This window comes from Bubalus kerabau, chromosome X, assembly GCF_029407905.1.
Source record: "Bubalus kerabau isolate K-KA32 ecotype Philippines breed swamp buffalo chromosome X, PCC_UOA_SB_1v2, whole genome shotgun sequence".
NCBI classification, from domain to species: domain Eukaryota; kingdom Metazoa; phylum Chordata; class Mammalia; order Artiodactyla; family Bovidae; genus Bubalus; species Bubalus kerabau.
In genome coordinates this window covers 114,286,609-114,311,767 of record NC_073647.1, presented here as the reverse complement: position 1 = coordinate 114,311,767, position 25,159 = coordinate 114,286,609, and the positions used below count along the sequence as shown (strand labels likewise).

Genomic DNA, 25,159 nt, shown 5'->3' with positions numbered 1-25,159 from the left:
AGCTGGAATCAAGATTGCCGGGAGAAATATCAATCACCTCAGACATGCAGATGATACCACCCTTATGGCAGAAAGTGAAGAGGAACTAAAAAGCCTATTGATTAAAGTGAAAGTGGAGAGTGAAAAAGTTGGCTTAAAGCTCAACATTCAGAAAACAAAGATCATGGCATCCGGTCCCATCACTTCATGGGAAATAGATGGGTAAACAGTGGAAACCGTGTCAGACTTTATTTTTCTGAGTTCCAAAATCACTGCAGATGGTGACTGCAGCCATGAAATTAAAAGACACTTACTCCTTGGAAGGAAAGTTATGACCAACCTAGATAGCATATTCAAAAGCAGAGACATTACTTTGCCAACAAAGGTCCGTCTAGTCAAGGCTATGGTTTTTCCTGTGGTCATGTATGGATGTGAGAGTTGGAGTGTAAAGAAAGCTGAGCACTGAAGAATTGATGCTTTTGAACTGTGGCTTTTGAGAAGACTCTTGAGAGTCCCTTGGACTGCAAGGAGATCCAACCAGTCCATTCTGAAGGAGATCAGCCCTGGGATTTCTTTGGAAGGAATGATGCTAAAGGTGAAACTCCAGTACTTTGGCCACCTCATGCGAAGAGTTGACTCACTGGAAAAGACTCTGATGCTGGGAGGGATTGGGGGCAAGAGGAGAAGGGAACGACAGAGGATGAGATGGCTGGATGGTATCACTGACTCAATGGACGTGAGTCTGAGTGAACTCCAGGAGTTGGTGATGGACAGGGAGGCCTGGCGTGCTGCGACTCATGGGGTCGCAAAGAGTTGGACACGACTGAGTGACTGATCTGATCTGATCTGATCTGATGGACCTGACATTCCAGGTTCCTATGCAATATTGCTCTTTACAGCATTGGACCTTGCTTCTATCACCAGTCACATCTACAACTGGGTATTGTTGTTGCTTTGGCTCCATCCCTTCATTCTTTCTGGAGTTATTTCTCCACTGATCTCCAGTAGCATACTGGGCACCTACTGACCTGGGGAGTTCCTCTTTCAGTATCCTATCAGTTTGCCTTTTCATACTGTTCATGGGGTTCTCAAGGCAAGAATACTGAAGTGGTTTGCCATTCCCTTCTCCAGTGGACCATTCTGTCAGACCTCTCCAACATGACCCGCCCGTCTTGGGTGGCTCCACAGGGCATGGCTTAATTTCATTGAGCTAGACAAGGCTGTGGTCTTAGTGTGATTAGATTGACTAGTTTTCTGTGATTATGGTTTCAGTGTGTCTGCCCTCTGATGCCCTCTTGCCACACCTACCATCTTACTTGGGTTTCTCTTACCTTGGACATGGGGTATCTCTTCACGGCTGCTCCAGCAAAGCACAGCCACTGCTCCTTACCTTGGACGAGGGGTATCTCCTCACCGCCGCCCCTCCTGACCTTGAACGTGGCGTAGCTCCTCTAGGCCCTCCTGCACCCACACAGCAGCCACCTCTGGCTAGCCTTAGACCACACCAGGTAGTCTAATAATGTGATTTATGGTGGGGCTTTGGGTCATGTGGTATCATCCCTCCTCTGGAGGAGCAGGAAACTAAGATCAGTCACACAGGCAGTCATGTGTCTCCATGACTGAGTCCAAGTAAAATCTCTGGATACGAAGGCTCAAGTGAGCTTCCCTAGTTGGCAATACTGTGTGTGTATTATTATACATCATTGCTTAGAGGAGTCAGTTCTATCTACAATTCTCCTGGAAGAGGACAGTTGGAAGCTTCTCACTTGGAACTCTCCTGGACCCTCTCTTATACACCTCTTCTCTTGGCTGATTTTAATCTGTATCCTGTCTCTGTAATAAATCATAACTATGAGCTGCCTGCAATGCAGGAGACATAGGTTTGATTCCTGGGTTGGCAAGATCCTCTGGAGAAGGAAATACCCACTCCAGTATTCTCACCTGGAGAATCCCATGGACAAAGAGCCTGGCAGTCTACAGTCCATTGGATCGCAAGAGTCGGATATGACTTAGCGACTAAACCACCACCACATGAGCTTAACAGCTTTTTTTGAATTCTGTGAGTTCTTATAGTGAATTATTGAACTTAAGGGTGGTGTTTCCTCTGATAACAATACCAAATATTGTCAAAGACACAGAGTCACAGGAATCTCATTTATGACTGGTGGAAACTCAAAATGGTACAGCCACTTTGGAAGACAATTTGGCACTTTCTTATAAATGTAAATGCATACAATATATTTATCATATGATTCAGTAATCCTGCTCTTAAGTATTTACCCAAGGTAACTGAAAGACTATATATTCACATCAAAAACCCTGTATTCTAATGTTTAAAGAGTAGCTTTATTCATAATCACTCCAAACTAGAAATAACCAAGATGTCTGTTAAAAGACAACTGTCAAAAACAATGTTATAGCTATACAATGGAATACTAGTAGGCAATTACAAAAAGCATACTTGATTCATGCAACAAGGTGGATGAATCATAAATGTATTTTTACAAGTGAAAAAAACAAGTGTATTCAAAGGCTATATATTGTATGATTCTACCTATCTGACATTATGCCTTCCCTTGTGGCTCAAATGGTAAAGAATCTGCCTGCAATGCAGGAGACCCAGGTAAAACTATAGGGATGGAAAACAGATCAGTAGCTGCCAGAGACTGAGGTAAAGGACTGCTGCTGCAGCTAAGTCGCTTCAGTCGTGTCTGACTCTGTGTGACCCCATAGACGGCGGCCCACCAGGCTCCCCCGTCCCTGGGATTCTCCAGGCAAGAACACTGGAGTGGGTTGCCATTTCCTTCTCCAATGCATGAAAGGGAAAAGTGAAAGTGAAGTCGCTTAGTCGTGTCCGACTCTTAGCGACCCCATGGGCTGCAGCCTATCAGGCTCCTCTGTCCATGGGATTTTCCAGGCAAGAGTACTGGAGCGGGGTGCCATTGTTAACAACAAATGGATTGCACAAGAAAATTTTTGTATGATGAGACTAACTCTTCGGTGTGGTACTAGAGTGGTAGATACATGATTCTATGCATTTGTAAAAACCCATCGAATTTTACAGAACACAGAGTAGAATTAAAATCAACCAAGATACCAGTGCATCCTAGGATGTAATGAAACATGTGACAAATGAATTTCAGTATATTATAAATGCATGACATAACCTCAATGAAGCCTGTGAGGGGAAAAAAGCCAATTTCATTAACTTCCAAAAAATAAACCACTTTTGAATAATTTCAGATTTACAGAAAAGTTAACAAAGATAGTACAGAGTCCCTATATACTCCTCACTCAATTCTCTCCATTGTTAGTATCTCTTATTTCCATAGTACAATTGTCACCTAAGAAACCAACATTACTATTGTACAGTAACATTACTATTGACCAAACTGCAGACTTTATTTGCATGTCACCAGTTTTTCTATTAATATTGTCTTTTCCACTTCAGGACCCAATCCAGGATACCACATTAAGCTTAGTTATGTCTCCCCAGTCTCTTCTAGTCTTTGACAGTTTCTCAGTCTTTCCTGACCCTCATTATCGAGGGATACTGGCTTTATATCCAGTAGAATGTCCCTCAAATGCCTTTCTTATCACATCATATCATGTGGTATATATTATCAACTTTACTTATTACTGATGACATCAACCTTCACATCAGCCTTGCCTAGTAGCTCAGATGGTAAAGCATCCACCTGCAATGCAGGAGACCTGGGTTCAACCCCTGGGTTGGGAAGATCCCCTGGAGAAGGAAATGGCAACCCACTCCAGTATTCTTGCCTGGAGAATCCCATGGACAGAGGAGCCTGGTGGGTCACAGTCCATGGGGTCACAAAGAGTCAGACACAACAGAGCAACAAAACACACAACCTTCACATCACTTGGTTAATGTAGTGTTTGCCATGCCTCTCCATTGTAAAGCTATTATTTTTCCTTTTCCCTACTAAACTTTGGATATGAGTCACAGTCTAGCCCACCCTAGGAGAAGATTAGGTTCCATCTCCTAGAAGAGTGAGTATTAACCTGTATTATTTGGAATTCTCTTGTAAGCAAGACTTGTCTCTTCTTCCCCATTTATCTATTTATTTAAGCATTTCTGATTAACTTGGGAAAACAGTATTTTTACTGGATAATCTAAGGCTAAACACAAAAAGAACTGTATATATACATTGCATTCTAGTTGATAAATTTCTTTCTCACAGCAACAATTCTAAAACTACTTTACATTAATGTGTGTGTATGTGCATACTCAGTCATGTCCAACTCTTTGTGACCCCATGGACTGTAGCCTGCCAGGCTCCTCTGTCCATGGGATTCTCCAGGCAAGAATACTTGAGTGGGTAGCCATTCCCTTCTCCAGGGGATATTACTGACCCAAGGATTGAACCTGGGTCTCCTGCATTGCAGACAGATTCTTTACCATCTGAGCCATTAGGGAAGCCCACCTTTCATTATTATTGTTGAAAAAATAAGTAAACAAATTGTGGTAACAGGACCGAGATTTCTCCCTATCAGGGAAAGAACTTTAAAAATAAGTAATGGGGTTTGGTTCAGTTCAGTCACTCAGTCATGTCCTACTCTTTGCGACCCATGGACTGCAGCACACGAGGCTTCCCTGTCCATCACTAACTCCTGGAGCTTACTCAAACTCATGTCCTTTGAATCAGTGATGCCATCTAACCATCTAATCCTCTGTTGTTCCCTTTTCCTCCTGCCTTCCATCTTTCCTAGCATCAGAGTCTTTTTCAATGAGTCAGTTCTTTGCCTCAGGTGGCCAAAGTATTGGATCTCACCAAAAAAAAGATATCCCACATCCAAGGGCAAAGGAGAAGCCCCAGCATGATGGTAGGAGGGGCAAAATCATGTTTAGACTCAAACCCCATACCCGCCAGAGACACCCGGAGGGCTAAAACAAAACCTTGTGTGCACCAGGACCCAGAGACCACACAGAGACTGAGCCAGACCTGTGTTTCAGTTTCCTGCAGAGGTATGGGTGAGCAGTGGCCTGCTGCAGGGGCAAGGGCTCTGGGTGAAGCTACCTGGGTCACACATCCTGTGGTATAAGCCCTCTTGGAGGAGGTCGCCATTAACCTCACCATAGAGCCACCAAGCAGACGACCCAAAAACTGCAGAACAATTATACCAAAGAAATTCTCATACTGTTAAGAAAGTTCTAGGACCCACAACAGATTTCCCAACCTGGGGATCTGGCAAAGGGACTGAGAACCCCCAGAGAATTTGACTTTGGAGGTCAGAGGGATTTCATTACAGAACTTACACAGGACTGGGGTAAAAGACTCTTGGAGGGCACAAACAAAATCTTGTGCACACCAGGACCCAGGAGAAAGGAGCAGTGACCCCACAAGAGACTGACCCAAACTTGCCTGTGAGTGTACAGAAGTCTCCAGCAGAGGCATGGGTTGGTGGTGGCCTGCTGTAGGGTTGGGGGCACTGAGTGCAGCAGTGCATGCATGGGACCTTTTGAAGGAGGTCACCATTATCTTCATTACCTACCAAGGTTTGGTCTCAGGTCAAACAAGCAGGGGGGAATACAGCCCCACCCATCAACAGAAAACTGGATTAAAGATTTACTGAGCATGGCCACAAAGACTGAGCATCAGTTTGCCATGAAGTGATGGGACTGGATGCCATGATCTTAGTCTCATGATGTACTCTGCATATAAGTTAAATAAGCAGGGTTACAATATACAGCCTTGACGTACTCTCTTTCCTGATTTGGAACCAGTCTGTTGTTCCATGTCCAAGCAACTGAACTAACTAACTGAGCATGGCCCCGCCCATCAGAACAAGACCCAATTTCCTCCACTGTCAGTCTCTCCCATCAGGAAGCTTCCATAAGCCTCTTATCCATACCCATCAGAGGTCACACAGAGTGAAAACCACAATCACAGAAATCTAATCAAACTGACTAAGCCAAAGTTTTGACTGTGTGGATCACAACAAACTGTGGACAATTCTTAAAGAGATGGGAATAACAGACCACCTGACCTGCCTCCTGAGAAATCTCTATGCAGGTCAAGAAGCAACAGTTAGAACTAGACATGGAACAACAGACTGGTTCCAAATCAGGAAAGAGAGTACATCAAGGCTGTATGTTGTAACCCTGCTTATTTAACTTATATGCAGAGTACATCATGAGACTAAGATCATGGCATCCAGTCCCATCACTTCATGGCAAATTGATGGGGAAACCGTGGAAACAGCGGCTGACTTTATTTTTCTGGGCTCCAAAATCACTGCAGATGGTGATTGCAGCCATGAAATTAAAAGACACTTACTCCTTGGAAGGAAAGTTATGACAAACCTAGACAGCATATTAAAAAGCAGAGACATTACCTTGTCACCAAAGGTCCGTCTAGTCAAGGCTATGGTTTTTCCAGTGGTGAGATGTGAGAGTTGGACTATAAAGAAAGCTGAGCACTGAAGAATTGATGCTTTCGAACTGTGGTGTTGGAGAAGACTCTTGAGAGTCCCTTGGACTCCAAGGAGATCCAACCAGTCCATTCTAAAGGAGATCAGTCCTGGGTGTTCATTGGAATAACTGATGTTGAAGCTGAAACTCCAATTCTTTGGCCACCTGATGCGAAGAGCTGACTCATTGGAAAAGACCCTGATGCTGGGAAAGGTTGAAGGCAGGAGGAGAAGGGGACGACAGAGGATGAGGTTGGATGGCATCACCAACTCAATGGACATGGGTTTGGGTAGACTCCGGGAGTTGGTGAGGGACAGGGAGGCCTGGTGTGCTACAGTTCATGGGGTCGCAAAGAGTTGGACACGACTGAGCGACTGAACTGACATCATGAGAAATGCTAGGCTGGATGAAGCACAAGCTGGAATCAAGATGCTGGGAGAAATGTCAATAATCTTAGACATGCAGATGACACCACCTTAATGGCAGAAAGCAAAGAAGAACTAAAGGGCCTATTGATGAAAGTGAAAGAGGAGAGTGAAAAAGTTGGCTTAAAACTCAACATTCAGAAAACTAAGATCATGGCATCCAGTCCCATCACTTCATGGCAAATAGATGGGAAATAATGGAAACAGTGACAGACTTTATTTCTTTGGGCTCCAAAATCACTGCAAATGGTGACTGAAGCCATGAAATTAAAAGATGCTTGCTCCTTGGAAGAAAACTTATGACCAACCTAGACAGCATATCAAAAAGCAGAGACATTATTTTGCCAACAAAGGTCCATCTAGTCAAAGCTATGGTTTTTCCAGCAGTCATGTCTGGATGTGAGAGTTGGACTACAAAGAAAGCTGAGCACTGAACAACTGATGCTTTGGAACTGTGGTGTTGGAGAAGACTCTTAAGAGTCCCTTGGACTCCCAGGAGATCCAACTAGCCCATCCTAAAGGAAATCAGTCCTGAATATTCATTGGAAAGACTGATGCTGAAGCTGAAATTTCAATACTTTGGCCACCTGATGCGAAGAACTGACTCATTTGAAAAGACCCTGATGCTGGGAAAGATTGAAGGTAGGAGGAGAAGGGTACAACAGAGGATGAGATGGTTAGATGATATCACCAACTCGATGGACATGAGTTTGAGTAAGCTCCAGGAGTTGGTGATGGACAGGGAAGCCTGGCATCCTGAAGTCCATGGGGTCTCAAAGAGTCAGACACAACTGAGCCACTGAACTGAACTGAATCAAACTGATCACATGAACCACAGCCTTGTCTAACTCAATGAAACTATGAGCCATGCCATGTAGGGCCACCCAAGATGGACGGGTCATGGTGGAGAGTTCTGACAAAATGTGGTCCACTTGAAAAGGGAATGGCAAACCACTTCAGTATTCTTGCTTTGAGAACCCCATGAACAGTATGAAAAGGCAAAAGTAATGGGGTAGACTAGAATAAACCCAGAAGTGCCTGGGGTGCTGGATTAGAATCAGAAATATCACTATGAATGTAGGTAGGTAGGTAGGAAGGTAGATAGGTAGATATTTATAGATAGATATAAGATTATAGATATTTGTGTATACAAGAGTTAGTATATATACATCTATTTCATTTATTTGTCTGCCAAGAGGGTCTAGAAGCAATCACATCTCACTCAGTACCAATGAGCACATCCAGTGCCCAGATCTTGGCTTTTAAATACTATCCTCTAATAAAAGGAACTCGGGTTCCTTGGTGAAATGGCTGAATCTAGGGATTGAGTACACTACTTGTATACAGTAATACAATGACATCCATATTATTACTTGACATATATTTAAAATATTGGCAAGTAGTTAGACAATTGAGAAAATTTCTATGTGAGCCATTGTTGTAGGGGCTAAAAAACCTCTAGCAGCTGAATAGAGTCTATGTGTAAGAGCCATTGTGTATGGCTGTGTACTACAAAACCCTATAGGCATCATTCATGTAGAACACAACATAAATAGCTCCCTTCTGGTTGGGCAGCATACAATATGTATAATCATACGAGTGCCACACTATGCGGTCAGCAGTCTGCAATGTTTGCTTGATCCCCTTCACCAAATTGGTGCCAACATCACTGCCAGGACTTTGAGTTCCTCTATAATTTGGACCTTTTTCAGCCAAATAGCTCTCCAATGAATGTTCCTTAATCCGTCCTCCATTCTAAAGACAGCACAGTCTCATCAAGCAGTTTGTTCAGGATTTTCTCACACTCTTCTCAGTTAATGCTGCTCTTCTACTCCTTTCCTCACCAACTCCATCTCCATTAGAATACTACCTGCTTATCTTCTCCCAAGAAGCTTCAATTAGCTGTAACCTCATCAGCCTTTGAAGCCTCATAAAGAGAAGAGAGTCATTTTTGGCATTTGTCCTATTCTTCATCTTATAAATCTGAGTTCAGGATTCTTATTCATCATGATGTCCTGTAATAGGACCTTCACAAAATGGTTGTGTAAGCTATGCATCCTAGTCCAAGCACTGCAGCTGTGCAGTGTACAACCTGCACAACACTATGGGGCAATTCTGAATCTTTAATGCTTTCCATGTAAGTATCTTGAAAATGACTATTTAACTGAAATGGAAACATAAACTTTACAGTTCTATAAAAGTTACAGAATATATGACATACATTGATTTCTCGCTCATGTCCAGGAAAGATGGTTGTATAAAACAAGTTTTTACTATCTAATTAAAAAAAAAACAAAACCATTTAGTACCTGAAAACTCTCTAGATATGGAAGTTTAAAAGCCTCTTTCAAGCACCCAATTCTTATGGAATTTTTCATTCTTAATAACTACTACCACAACAAAAACAATGTTTATTTCCTGCAGTGCTTTTCCCTTCTCCATCTGGCTAACTTTTTCTCATCTTTCAGTACTCAATGCCATCTTCAGAAGGCTTCCTGAATTGTTTCTCACCTCTGTAGGGCTGATACTCTAGTGGATCCCACAGTACCCAGTTATTTCTATTAATATTATATAGTGACAGTATCCTTTCAAGTTGATGCCCTTCATTAAAACATAAGGTCCTTCAGGCAGAAACTGTGATTTCATTAGTAATTTCTATTTCCCCAGTTCTGAGTACAGTCAATATTTAGCTGCTATTTTTTTTAAAATGCTTATTGAACTAAATTCATTCATTCAATCATCATTCATTTACTTAACAAATATTTACTAAGTATGGAAGTATATGCCAGGCATTATGCTAAGCTTAAATATACAGCAGTGAATAAATCATATAAAAATCTGTGCCTTCATCATATGTTTAATGGTAAAAAGTGCTATGGAAAGACATAAAACAAAGAATGGTAGAAAGAGTATTGGGAGTACAATTATAAATATAGTGGTCAGAAAAAAAAAAAGCCTTAGTGAAAGTTGACATTTGAGTAAAGAGGTAAGGAAGGAGAAATATTAAGTCAAGTGGATTTCTGGAGAAAGACTATACCAGACAGTAGCAACAGCCAGTGCAAAGCCCCTGAGACATGGATGACTGGTATGCCCAGAGCAGAGTGAGCCAAGGCAGGAGTTACTAGTGATGGGGCCAGAAAGGCAATCAGACACCAGATTATGATGGTATTACCTTACATAGATGGGCAAGGGAAAGAAAAATGTGAAGAAATAGGGTATCACAGCAATTAGAAAACACAAAATAAGATGACTGAAAAAAGTCCAAATGTATCAGCAATCATAATAAAAGGGAAGAGCTTAAATTCCTCTATTAAAAGAAAAAGAAATACTGGTTTTTTTTATATCATAAGAGGCAAAATGTTAAAAATATTTACAATAAATGAATTGTTGAAGATATCTCATAAAAATTCTATCAAAATGTAACCAATGGTAATATCAAACAAAGTTAAGTTTCAGTCAAAAAACATTAGACAAAGAAGTATATTTTATACTGATAAAAGTATGGTCTACAAAGAAGCTATATCAGCCTTGAATCTCTTTGCACAGATCAAAAAAATTAAGAGGACTAAACTACATAAAACAAAAACTGAATGATATAAGGAAAACAATTGGTAAAACACAAATTCAAACCTTTACTATGGCTTGACTTTGACCATTAGGATCATGGACCTTTAGGATCTCCCTGACCAGGGTACCTACAGCTCTTTCTGCCTCACTGAGCTATTTCATAAGTACACTCTCATCTCAGCCTTTGCACAGACTGTTTCCTCTGCTTAGAACATCTTTCCTCAGATAATCACATGCCTTGCCCCCTCCCTACTTCATTTAAGTCTCTGCACAAACACATGAAGTAAAAGCATTTGCATGGAATTTGTACTGGCATTTAACATAATTGGTCTTGGACTCCCTTATTTGTACTTGTTCTCCACTCCTCTTGTTCATTTTGCTCAAATGTTACCTTATCAGAAAGGTCTTCTCTCACACCTTATCTAAAACAGCACCCATCCCCTACTACCATCCCTGTCACTTGCTATTTTATCCGTTCTGTTTTTCTTCTTACCACCTGAAACATTATAGATTTTATTTATTTATTGTCTGTCTCCTCCAACCTGAAGGTAAGTTTCATGAGAGCGCAGTCTTTGTTTCATTAATTGCTATACCCTCCACACCTAAGACAGGGCCTGGCACATGGTAGGTCTTTGATAAATAACTGTTGAACTAATAAGTGAATCCTAGTGGATAATTTACACACTCACTCATATATGGATAAACTGAGCGACTTTACATTAGACTATGAAGGATCTGATCGCAGTTAACAAGCTTGAATTAGCATTAGCTACTTCAATGTAGCTAATTGAAGTGAAAGTGAAAGTAGCTCAGTTGTGTCCGACTCTTCGAGACCCCATGGACTGAAGCCTACCAGGCTTGTCCGTCCATGGGATTTTTCCAGGCAAGAGTACTGGAGTGGGGTGCCATTGCCTTCTCCAGGGGATCTTCCTGACCCAGGGATCAAACCCTGGTCTCCTGCATTGCAGGCAGACGCTTTACCCTCTGAGCCACCAGGGAAGCCCCATATAGAGTCCAACAAATAGAGATGACTTTCAACTAATGGGGCAATTACTAAAATTACTACTATTTCCAACTAATGGGGCAATTACTAAAACAGACCATGCATTATGGCACAAAGAAAATCTCAATAAATTCCAAAAGGATAATATCAGATAGGCTCAATCTTTCACTACATGCAGTAAAATTAGACATTAACAACAAAGAATAGGGACTTCCCTGGTGGTCCAGTGGCTAAGACTCTGCACCCCTAATGCAGGGAGCCCGGGTTCAATCCCTGGGCAGGGAACTAGATCCCACATGCTACAATGAAGATCAAAGATCCTGCATGCCACAACTAAGACCTAGCCCAGTCAAATAAATAAATATATTTTTATAAACAACAACAAAGAATAGACAAAAGGAGCTATGCACTAAGAAACTATAAATAATTTTTAAATTGCTAAATTATTCAATTTAAAGAGGAAGTAAAAACTGAAATTATGAAATATTTATGATTCAAGACCAAAGAAACCATTATGACAAAATCTGTAGGATGAATATTTGCACTCACCCTTTTCTTCCCAGAGAAAAATCACCATTGTGAATTTCATAAAATTAATTCCAGCCTCTCAAATTTTATATTTAAATTTTTGAATAATGATTAGAAGGATTAAAACAAACTGATAAGATGGATTAAAACAAACTGATAAGACCAAATTGAAGAAAATAACAATTGGAAACATTCTTCATATATTTTTTTTCCATGTAAGTCAGCTATATTAACAAAGTGTTGAGTAGGAAATATCTTTAGGGACTCTGCATCAAGATGACAAAATATATATTTGTAAATTTACATCATAACTGAAAGTAACTGATATATTTTTATTGCCCTAAGTATTTAACCTCTCACTTTAAAGTATGAAAAAAATTGCATTGGTACTGTCCAGTTGAATTAAATTTTACTCTATATGGATGAAACCCATAATTATTTACTTTCCAGTATTTCCGGGATGAATGCATTCATAACTCAATTCATGATGCCAAATCTACAGAGCAATTTCCTCAACTTAGTGAGTGGAAAATTATTGATTCATAATTCCCTAATTTCTCAAACACCATCAGCCATATCCAACTCTTTGCGACCCCATGGACTGTAGCCTGCCAGGCTCCTCTGTCCATGGAATTCCCCAGACAGGAATCCTGGAGTGGGTTGCCATTTCCTTCTCTAGGGAGACCTTTCCGATCGAGAGATCAAACCCAGGTCTCCCAAATTCCTGGCAGATTGTTTACCATCTGAGCCACCAGGGAAGCCCTTTTCAAACACCATAACTTCTCCTAATCTTACATTACCTCATTGTAAACTTCCCTAAACAGCCCATAGGCATTCTTCATCATAGTGCTCAAAACAAGAGCAAAGTAAAATTTATGCTCTCCTTTGATATCACTTAATCCTTATTCTCCCAGTAGGAAAAGATGGAAAAGCTTATTCACTGGTCAATAATTACTTCTATATTCTGTGTACCCTTAACTAGGATTTGACACCTCTTTTAGGGTACACCAGTCACAGGACTTTTTATCTTCATGAGAGGGCTATTCCTAATTTTTCCTGTGATGAAATGACCTTTGAATAGTCTGAGTAAATAATCCTTTAAATTAGGGTGGAAAAAAAAGGTAGATAAAAGGCATATACCAGGAAAGTTAAATATAGCACAGCCTGTTTTCTAAGAAGAAAAGCAGCCAATAAGAATAGCTGCATGGGCATCATTTATTCTGCAGCACTTTCTGGGGTTTTGATACTGTGTGCTTCAGGAGGACAATACACCAGTATGCTCTATAACTCATCCATCTCCTTGGCAGGCTCTAGCACTTTCGAGACTATACATTTCTGTTTGATGTACTCTAAGTCCTCAATTTAACTCATACTTGTCTTTTATTCAACACTCCTTTGAAATAAAATCTCCACCTTCTCTCCTTAACTAAATCTCACCTACCTTTCTAAGTACAGGTTAAATCTCACCTCCTTGAACCTTTTTCTCATCTTACCCCAGGAATCACTGTCTTTGCTGAATTCTGAAATCACTTCTTAGGGGCAATGAATGCACTGTGAGCAAGTCACCAGGAGGAACACAAAGATAAGACATTGTCCCTTTACCTCATTCATGCTCACCTTGCCCATTCCTATCTATTTAGACAAATGAAGTGAAAGGGCATTCCTATCTATTTAGGCAAATGAAATGAAAGAAAAATATACCATGGTAGAAGAAACACTGCCAGTAATTAACTGCCTGAGAATTTAGAGAAGGGAGAAATCATCAAGCCCTGAGGTAGTTTGAAAAAGATATGCCAAGAAGACACTGGAACTATGGCTAAGGGAATGGGCAGAATTTATATAGATGTAAAAGAGGGCATTATAAGTGGACAAGACAGAAGTAAATGAAGAATTGAGATAGGAAGAAAAAAAAAAAGCTATGTTTCAGGAGCAGGAAATAGGAAAAACTCTGAACACTGTTCTTTCATGTGCCTGATCCTATGCCTCGCCATAGTAGTTGCTCAGAATGCATCATTGAGTGAACAGAGAAAGGTGATAATATTTTTACCAATAATAATCTGCTATTCAGTTAATACGTGAACAGAAGATAGCTTTGTGTGAAGGAAGTATGAGAGCATTAAATTGCCACAAACATGAAATGTTAGCTTGTTATCATATCTCACTGATAGGCAGTATTATTAAGATAAATTAAAGGGATTTAACCTTTAAAATTTTAGTTGAAATGAATAATAAAATATAAATATCATTGAAATAATTAACATTGCTAATGGTTGTTCTCTATATTTGATGGTCCAAGATACCAATATTAAAGCCAAATATCTATAAAACTCTATGCAGTGTATTTCAGCATACTTCATTTTTATTAGAAGTGGTGATCTTTTTGATTTTTGAAAGCTCTTCTTTGGAGAGACTACTTCATCTTGTCTCTACAAATAAGAACTTATGTACTCAATTAACCACTGATGGGACTTGTTGTTTCTGTGAGAGCAATAAGTGACTACAAGAAGAACACATCCACTAATGGTTTGCAGAACCATCATTCCACAGTTGTTTGAGGCATTATCACAAGGTCCTTGAGTGAAAGGTTTTTCTTCTGCTGAAATCTGTAACATGTATCAGCAAGGGCTGGGATAGCTGCTGTGGACCTGTGGGGCTCGCTCCCTCGTGCTTGTCTTTGAGCAACAAACCGATCGCATCAAATCTTTTTTTCTCCCTAAGTGTCAGACAAGTGACTCAGTTTTGAAAAACCTAACCATCTAGTGGCTTAATTTCATTAACAGAATAAACTAGTGTGTGCTATGTGAGTGTGCAATACATATGTGTTATGGATGCAGGAGCTGAGATGGTGGTTTACAAACTATAAAAATTCATATTTAAAAACAAAACATGGGACTTCCCTGGTGGTCCAGTGGCTAAGATTCTGAGCTCTCAATGCAGGGAGTCTGGTTTCCATCCTAGCTCAGCGAAGTAGATCCCACATGCTACAACAAAAGACCCTGCATACTGCAATGAAGATTGAAGATCTCACATGCCACAACTAAGACCTGGCACAGCCAAATCAATCAATCAATAACTTTTTTAATAAAAAATAAAACCAAGAAAACTAGATTTCAGGGAACATAAACTAATATGTCCAAACTATGATTGCCTGTGGAGAAGATGTCACGTTTTCCTCCATTTAAAGGCATCTTTGATGAGGTCAGTTTCTTCCCTCCCACGAGTAACTTTTTGTGGCCCTTACATAACAACACAGAGACGAATAAGAAAGTTTGATATTAGATGAAAGAGATGAGAAGAGAATTATTTCTCACTAAGGAAGAGGAAAGCTCTTGTCATACAGTTGAACAAATGAACTGAAGTGTTTTGTTGAGTTAAACACAGGGTTAGTTAATTCACACAAAGGTACCTGGAAACATAAAAAGTTTTTAAGAGATGTCATCCTCAAGGAGTACTTATGAGAGAGAAAAAAATGCAAGTGAAATTAAGTTGGAAGAGAAAATTAATACATACAATTGCAACAATAGACCAGCTAATGTCGGTCTTAAAACTCAGTTATGAGAACTGTATAAAAGCTGAACACGCCTTAATTAATACAAGTGAAAATGAAGAGACTCGCGTTCTGCCCCTAAATGTACAAAGAGCCACCTAGTGAAGAGCATGCTCCAAACAGTACAGAAATAGAGATGGGCAGGGTGCAAAGTTTATAACTTCCCCCTCACAGCTGATCATCCTTAAACACATTGTGTTCTGAATTCAAAGTAGGCATAAGATAAGAAAACCCTCGTAGATCCTGTTCTAGATACATCTCTCTTTATCTCTTTTCACAAAGGCCAGCACTGTCCAGAATCTCAGAATTTTCCAGGTCTCTGAAAACATGATAAGGAGGAAACAATTTTGCTTTGACAGTCAAGTGACATCTATATAACTCTTTATGTCAATTTTTCTCCAGTTGTGGAAAGACAATCAATTTTAAATGAAGCCATAATTCTAGCATTCATGGTCCTTTTTTTCCTTCTAAGTTTTTGGCTTGGATCAGTTACCCAGCTTTAAATGACATGAGTTTCAGTGCCACAGCCCTTGATCTGTCCTCCCACACTCCTCAGATCACAAGGCCAAGAGTACAAGTAGCTGCCCAGAGCAAATAGCTCCTGCATGTTTCCTCACACATCCCCAAATCCCATGGAAACCAGGCCAAAAGGATCTAAGAAACTACAAGAGAGGGCATTTTAAAACAATCTAACAAAACAGGTACCTTTTCTTATCTATGTTACCACCATTGTGCTTGTGCTCATGAAAGTGGTGAGGGGATGAGGAAAGGCCTTATTTTCTATGTTGGTTATTGGCAACGTAGTTTAAGGGATTCCCCCCCAACAACAAAACACACAATTGAAAGTGGAAAGTCCTTCAATAGAGGGCTAATTGTGATCTTTAGTTTTAAGTGTCAACTTGACTGAATTAAGGGACTCCCCGATAGCTGGCAAAGCATTATTTCTGGGTGTGTCTGTGAGAGTGTTTCTGGAAGAGATTGGCATTCAGATCAGTAGACTAAATAAAATTCCCCTCACTGAGGCAGGTGGGCAGCATCCAACCCATTGAAGGCCTGAGTGGAACACAAAGGGGGATGAAGGGCAAGTTCACTCTGTCAACTTGAGTTAAGACACCCATCCTCTCCTGCCCTTGATGCTGGTACTCAGGCCTTTAGAGTCAGAATGAATTATACCACTAAGTTTCCTGGTTCTCTAGCTTGCAGGCAGCATATCAGGAACTTCTCAGCTTCCATAATTGCATGCACCAATTCCTATGATATCTATTTCTCCAGCCAATTCCTATGATATCTATATATTTACCTGTCTATCCTACTGGTTCTGTTTCTCTGCTGCTGCTGCTGCTAAGTCACTTCAGTCGTTTCTGACTCTGTGTGACCCCATAGACGGCAGCCCACCAGTCTCCCCCGTCCCTGGGATTCTCCAGGCAAGAACACTGGAGTGGGTTGCCATTTTCTTCTCCAATGCATGAAAGTGAAGTCTCTCAGTCATGCCCAACTCTTAGCGACCCCATGGACTGCAGCCTACAAGGCTCCTCCGTCCATGGGATTTTCCAGGCAAGAACACTGGAGTAGGTTGTCATTGCCTTCTCCTCTGTTTCTCTGAAGAATCCTAAATAATACACCAATGCTTTTGTGGGATATAGAAGGCATGGTTTTTTATATCACCTGGTGATATACTTTTAGAAGATTAACCCCAAACTTCCAAGGTATAAAATGATAGCAGGAAGGAATGGCTGACTTCAAGTTTTTAAAATTTCCATAGGGAAGACATAGAAACTCACCATAGACTTTTATAAAATATCAATTATTAGATAGTACATTCTGACAGTAAACCTCAAATTCATCTTCTGAAAACCTGAGCTTAAGAGTGATTAGCCATAGGACTTGGAAATGTGGGAACAGAACTTCACTGAAGAGTCAAAAATCAAACTTGTCAAGAACAAAATCTCTCTTTCCCAACCCTAAACAATTTCCCTCCAAGACAGAACTAACACAATATCCTTAAAGGAGAAAATTAGAATATGAAGGGCAAAATCTCTAAAAGGAATTTCCTGCTTTCACACCAAGACTCTGCTGACTACATTGACGGTGTGCAGAAAACAAAAATGGGAGTCCTTTGGGTTGATTGGGCAGAGGCACATGGAGTACCAGTCTGGGAAAATAGCAGCCCTACTTATGGACCAAAGACTGAGCACACCCAGTAGAAATATAAGCATAGCTGGCATTGACCAAGGTCATACCCCACATTGGCTACTTCATACTAGCATTTGATCATTTAACTCTCATGGAAACTATCTGAAAGAGATATTTTAATTTCCATCTTAAAATGAGGGGACAGAGGCATCAAGAGACTAACCGTCAAGCTAACTTTAGAGGTTAACACAACTAGCAAATGACAGAGTCAGGAGTCAGCCCATATCTTTCTGACTCCTCCCTTTAAGCAACTCTACCTTGTTGATACTGACTCTTCACTCCCGGGGCTTTACAGCCTCTTCTTTCACAGACATTCAAAAACAATGCCATGCTTAACTCATTCAGCATGTAAAAATCAGAGGCTCTCTCTAGAGAAAGCCAAAATACCAGTATGAAAAATGGAATTCACAATCTGACAATTTGCCATGTCTGAAGAGGTGAATGCTACCATCTTTTTTGCTAATATATCCCATTCCTGAAAGTGTTGTATAGCTGATAATTTTTGTTTAAATTAAAATGAAAAAAAATGGGTTTCAAAACTGTTAACAGTATCATGACAGTGATTCAAATAATTTCTTAAACTGAGAAGTCTCAAAACCAGAGTTGGAAATAACTAGTTTGAATGCTTTTTAAGAAAATAATTCACAACCCAGAACTGTGAAGTTCTAGATTGTCCTTTGCCAGAGGGAAGCAGAGAAATAATCTATTATAACCCACACCTCAACCTTCCTGTCCTATGCTTCTGGTCTCTCTAATAGCAGTAACATCTCTCTCCTCCTTAAAACATCTGAACACCTCTATGTTCTGTCAGTTTGCTAATTACTATAATTGTATCTCTGTAATCATTTTCTTCCTGCTCCCTGTCTGTTGCAACCACTGCTATCCTAGTTCAGATCCTTTTTAACCCTTACATCTGAAGTGGCTTCCTTCCCTGTTTCCAGTTCTTCCTACTCTATTTACGTTAAGCCAGAGTTTTAACTACTAAAACACATCAGTCTATTAACACAAAGCACACAAATCATCTTCTAAACTTCCAGTGATTCCCTATTGCCAAACTAGAAACAAGCAAAACAGTACAAAACAAACTGCAAAGCAAAACACAGTTCTCAGTTTTGTATTAAAGGCCTCCCGTGATCTGATCACTGTTCATTTTTCCAGACAAGATGGCTTCCCAATATCCCATCCCCTGCACCCTATTCTGCAGTCAAAGAAGACAATGCAATAGGTCCCTAAAACAACACCTTTCATCTCCTCCTAGAGCTTTTTTTTTTTTTTGCTTCAAATTACTGTAAAGTGAAATGAAAGTGATTTCAGAAATGAATGAAAGTGAAAGTTGCTCAATCGTGTCCAACTCTTTGTGACCCCATGGACTATACAGTCCATGGAATTCTCTAGGCCAGAATAATTGCATTCTCCTTCTAGATCTTTTTTTTTTTTTTTTTGGCTTCAACTTACTGTAAGTTGGTGAAGAATCTGCCTGCAATGCAGGAGACACTGGTTCAATTCCTGGGTCGGGAAGATCCCCTGGAGAAGGGATAGGCTGGCTACCCACTCCAGTATTCTTGGGCTTCCCTTGTGGCTCAGCTGATAAAGAATCTGCCTGCAATGAGGGAGACCAGGGTTCAATTCCTGGGTTGGGAAGATCCCCTGGGGAAGGGAAAGGCAACCCACTCCGGTATTCTGGCCTGAAGAATTCCATGAACTGTATACTCCATGGGGTAACTGTAAGTTCTGTTAAAATAGAAACTTTGTTTGGTGTATGTTAAATGAATGAGTGAATGAATGTGGTGTTCTCCCTGTTGCAATGTTCTTTTCTCCCATCCTTACCTGTCTATGTATTCAATACTATCAATTCACTCCATATATCATTTAAATCATTCCTCATCCACAATCCTTCCCTGATGATCCTCACAGAGTCTGTCCCTTGACTATGTCTGCTCTTCCATTAATTGGCTCTTCTCTGTTCTAACACTTCCACTGGCTGCCTCAGATTACAGCCCCTCCAGCCTTTTGTTCTTCTGCTAGAAAAGCCCCCAAAGAGCAGAGGTAAACATTGTGTTTCAAGCATGCGGCCTGGCACATAGTAGGAACTCAAAAGAATAACAATCATCATGTATTAAATTGAAGCTTATTAACAACACACAGGCCACACAATGCATTCCTGTGTACAAGGTTTTTATCTGTATGAAATTTTTTATCTTCAGGGACAAAATGTGGAACATACAAATATATGTATATATCTAAATCAAGGATTTATACATATAAATACAAATTTATATACAGATATATGTATATATCCAAATCAATGCATCTGGTCCCATCACTTCATGGCAAATAGATGGAGAAAAAAATGGAAACAGTGACAGACTTCATTTTCTTGGGCTCCAAAATCAACGTGGACATTGACTACAGTCATAAAATTAAAAGACACTTGCTCTTTGGAAGAAAAGCTATGATAAACCTAGACAGCATATTAAAAAGCAGAGACATCACTTTGCTGACAAAGGTCCATGTAGCCAAAGCTCTGGTTTTTCTAGTAGTCATGTATGGATGTGAGAGTTGGACCATAAAGAAGGCTGAGCACTGAAGAATTGATGCTTTTGAACTGTAGTGCTGGAGGACTCTTGAGAGTCCCTTGGACATCAAGAAAATCAAACCACTAAATCCTAAAGGAAATCAACCCAGAATAATGCCTGGAAGGACTGATGCTGAAGCTGAAGCTCAATACTTTGGCCACCTAATGTGAAGAGCTGACTCATTGGAAAAGACCCTGATGCTGGGAAAAATTGATGGCAGTAGGAGAAGGGGGCAACAGAGGATGAGATTGTTGGATGGCATCATTGACTCAATGGATATGAGTTTGAGCAAACTCTGGGAGATAGTGAAGGACAGGGAGGCCTGGTATGCTGCAGTCCATGGGGGTCCTAAAGAGTCGGACATGACTGAGTGACTGAACAACAAAATCAAGGATCAGTAAAATTCCCCTGAAAAGAGCCAGATAGTAAATATTTTAGGCTTTGAACCATAAGCTCTTATGAACCATAAGATCTCTGTTATTTTTATGACAAAAATAGTCACAGACATAAACAAATGTACATGACTGTACTTCAATAAAACTTTATTTATAAAAGCAGGCAGTGGACCTTGAAAGGGACTAGGATGTCACTCTGGCATTAAGAATTATTTTGAGCTGAAGGCATTTGATTTCCAGAAATTCCTCATCAGCCTAAAAGCAGAACCTTCCACAGTAACTCAACTGTCAAAAATCTCTCCACAGGAGCAACTCTAATCTCTTCTTTAGGAGAGGGAAAGTTGATACCACACTCAAACAGACAATGTCATAAACTATAGTAACTCCTATCTATTCCTAACGGCTCATTTATCTTTCCAAAAAGTCATTTGTGTTTCCATTAGTACTCTTTCTCTGCCCCCACCCCTTTCTAAGAAGTCATTTGTCCTCACAGAGGTACCCGTCTGCCTATTCCCTATTGATATGATATGTAAGCTCCAAATTTTAGCCATCCTGAATCACATTTTTCTGTGAACTATTGTATACTTATGTGTAAAGATTTTTTTTTCTTGCCTGTCTTTTGTCAGTTTAATTTGCAGGTCTCTGAGTACTGAACATAAGAGGATAGATGAAAAGTTTTTCTCCTCAGAAGTTGGATTTGGCCCAAGGGGCATAGTTTTCCAACCCTGTATTGAATCACAACAAATTAGCAGGAACAATGGCTGCTGTGTTTCTTCAGCTTCTCCTTTCACTGAAGCAAACAAAACTCTGTTTCCAATTAAGATCAAAATACATTCATTCCTGTACTTTAATAAAGGTCTTCTCAGTGTTGATGACTATGTTCCTGCTGGAGGGATGCAAAAATAAATATGTGAAAAGTTACTTGTAAGCATCCAGTACATAAATATTTGGCATTTTGTAATATCATTTCATTCTCCTCTATTTCCCAATTTATATCCTGTTGATTTTTGAATTTTGTTAACTTTTTGGCATTGAAAATAGATTCAGTTTTCAGAGTGATGTGCCATTCTTGACATATATAACATTTTCCCTTTCTAAAGAATTCTTTTTTAATTAAGGGGGAAAGCACATAAAAATAAATCAAAATGCTGAACTGAATATTCATTATGGTCTTGATTATATAACAAATGTTCACAGAATTAGTAAGTGAATACTCAGTATTACAGAGAAAATTTTTGTTTCAATGGAGAACTCTGCATCTTTTATATCACAGCTCTGGTCCTATTCATTGTCTTTGAACTATTTTGCATCTCTTTGTAAATCATAGGTAACTGATAAATATACAAACTCCATCTTGTCTGAGATTAAGTCTTGAGACTTAACTTGCACTCCCTCTAGAGAAAACAGTTTGGGGTCTTACTTGCAGACTGGACTGGATTCTATCACTTTGCCCAAATTGTCCATTCTTCCAGTTTTCTTCAAAATCTGGCTACAACCCTCCAAACTAACATAACCAGTTTCTCTCCCTCCTGCCTGACTCAGAGTCACCAAGAACTAAAACCTGGCTACCCAGATCCCTGTTGAGACTCTGGGCTCACTTGCAGCTGGCCTTTTCCCCCTAGGACCTGAAGAAATCTTGCAAGCTAAATCACCAAGACTCCATATAAACTTTGAAGGACTCACTATTGTAGCAGCAATCAGGCATGGGCTAGAATTTTGCATAGAGAAGCCATTGCCTGGACCACTAAGGAAGTCCAGTGAAATGATCAGGTCATGCACCCCTTATATAAGAGGTAACCAAGACTATGGACAACATGGCCGAGAGCATGACCATACTAACTTGACAGCTTCAAGAAAGGCAATGAACTTTGCTGCCTAATTGACTGGTGCTCACCTAATTCTGGCTTACAGAAAGGGTGCATGTGCAGTAGGTGGACACACTAATAATAGTGTGGTCCAGAAAGCTTCTGTGACATCTTCACATAATCACATGTGAGATGCCAACAGAGAAATCTCTGTCAAGTATCTGCAGTTCTGACTCTTGAGCTAAAGGTTTTCCTCCACCCATTTCTTGGAATCTAGTGGACTAGTTTGGAGAAGGCAATGGCAACCCACTCCAGTGTTCTTGCCTGGAAAATCCCATGGACAGAGGAGCCTGGTAGGCTGCAGTCCATGGGGTCGCTAAGAGTCGGGCATGACTGAGAGACTTCACTTTCACTTTTCACTTTCATGCATTGGAGAAGGAAATGGCAACCCACTCCAGTGTTCTTGCCTGGAGAATCCCAGGGACAGAGAAGCCTGGTGGGCTGCCATCTATGGGGTCGCACAGAGTCGGACACGACTGAAGCGACTTAGCAGCAGCAGCAGCAGTTACCCTTAGTGTTTGACTACTGAATCTTCAACATGACTTTCTGTGTTTCTCTTTTTCACTTGAGGCAACCCTCTTTTGAAATGCCTGGTCTCTGGGATCCTAGAACAACTTACCTTTGCCAGCGAATCTCAACAGATGGTTTCACTGGTTTTACAGGCACAATGCCAGCAAGAGTCCTGGAAAGACTATTTCGTAGACATCTGCTTCCTCCACTCAGGAGGTTTACAATCACCTCTGTGTTGTTCAGTGACTCATGATATTTGTCTTGAACAAAAGTGGAAACTGACTGCATTGAATTTTATCTGAACCCTGTACTCCTAGAAAGCAGCAACAGTTAAGAAATTTGCTTTCCCTTTCCAGAAAAAAATAAATGCAAAGGACTACCTGCCCTTGGTATTCAGAGATAAAGACCTACCTCCACCATTCCTCATGGTTCCTCCTGACACCCCTAAGACTTCCTGTCTACCCTGCCTCATGACTCCCTTGTTTACTACTTGCCTGTGTAAAACTTCAGGTGTTCTTTCTTCTTTGAGATGTTCCTAATTAATGAACATTCTCCCCAGTGCAATGTTATGTACGTGCATGCTAAGTCGCTTCAGTTGTGTCTGATTCTTTGCAACCCCATGGACTATAGCCCACCAGGCTCCTCTGTCCACAGGATTCTCCAGGCAAGAATACTGGAGTGAGTTGCCATGCCCTTCTCCAGGAGATCTTCCCGACCCAGGGATTGAACTAACGTAATGTCTCTTATGTCTCCTGGATTGGCAGGGAGGTTCTTTACCACTAGCACCACGTGGGAAGCTCCCCCTCCACCAGTGCAATAGACTACATAAAATCATCTCCTTAACTGTCCAATGCATTTTTGTCTTTGATGACATTTAAAAATTTTTTACAATCAGCATTTATTATTGTAGGACAAGAAAAACTTTTTTCCTCTACCTTCCTAGGTTTTCCAACTGGGGCCCTGTAGATTAGACTGACAAAAGACGGATTAATAAAAAACAATGAACAGAGTTCATTAACATGTGCATTGTGCATACAGTATTCCATGTGCATACAGGAATACTCAGTGATGAGTAACTCAAAAGGGTGGTTAGAACTTGGGCTCATTTAGCATCTTAACTAAAGATTCTCCCAGCAAGAATACTGGAGTGGGTTGCCATGCCATCCCTCCTCCAGGGGATCTTCCGGACTCACGAACTGAACCCACATCTCCAGCATCTCCTGCATTGCAGGCAGATTCTTTACCGCTGAGTCACTGGGGAAGCCCTTTCTTGTGTCTGCTTCTTCTCAGTTGCCTTCAGATCAAAATGCATACTCTAAATACCTTCATTCTTCTTATATTTTAAAAGAATAAATAGCACCAAGGTGGTTTTTTTTTAGTTTTTCCTTCAAAAAGTGTTTTGGATTTCTGCGATCATATGATTTTTCCAGTGGAGGAAAAGGGACAAAGGGGTTTTGAGCTTTGTATCACTGTTACTTTGCATACTGTTCTTTGTGATAGCTGTAGTTTTGAATGGCATCTGTTTTACTGATGACGCCACAGGCTCAGGGACATAACGCCTGTGCAGTCCAAGGCTGGACTGTGCTGGTGGACTGTGCTGGCACTCGACATTTTTTGTACCTCCTTCTATGTCTTGCCTGGTTTTCAGAGGTTGGAAATCTGGGAACCACATTTCCTAGACATTTCCTGGATTTCCTTGGCAACAGGATTTTGGATTCAGTTTAGGTTCCACTAATGAAATGGATATGCGCAAAATACCAAAGGTGACAAAAAGGCACCAGCAGGTAGACCTATATATGTCAACAGATATGACTTTTTTTTTTAATGAGCCTCCAGGTGTTTTTCTGCTTATCGCCCTCCGTGATGCTGCTGGCAGCTGCAACCACTGGTGGCAATGTCCTGAAATTCCTTTCCTGAATAGCTGAAACAAATTCCTGAGTCTCTGAAAGCCTGCAGTGACTCTGAGAGCTAGCAATGGCTTTCCCTGACTTTTGTTCCTCCAGTCCTTCCAACAGTCATATAAGCTTCCACATCTCTGTGTTATTATCCTTATTGATTGAAATACTGAGAGTAATTTCTGTTTTGTTGTCCTAACCCTGACTAATACAGGGGTGCCTGATGTTACAGACCCTGGA

General features: G+C 40.5%; 1 non-coding gene across 1 annotated transcript; it reads left to right on the top strand.

Annotated features, from left to right (window-relative positions):
• Positions 1-11,622: 11,622 nt before the first annotated feature.
• TRNAR-CCU (transfer RNA arginine (anticodon CCU)) lies at positions 11,623-11,695 on the top strand. Its single transcript has one exon. It is a non-coding gene; the product is annotated as a tRNA-Arg (tRNA).
• Positions 11,696-25,159: the final 13,464 nt, after the last annotated feature.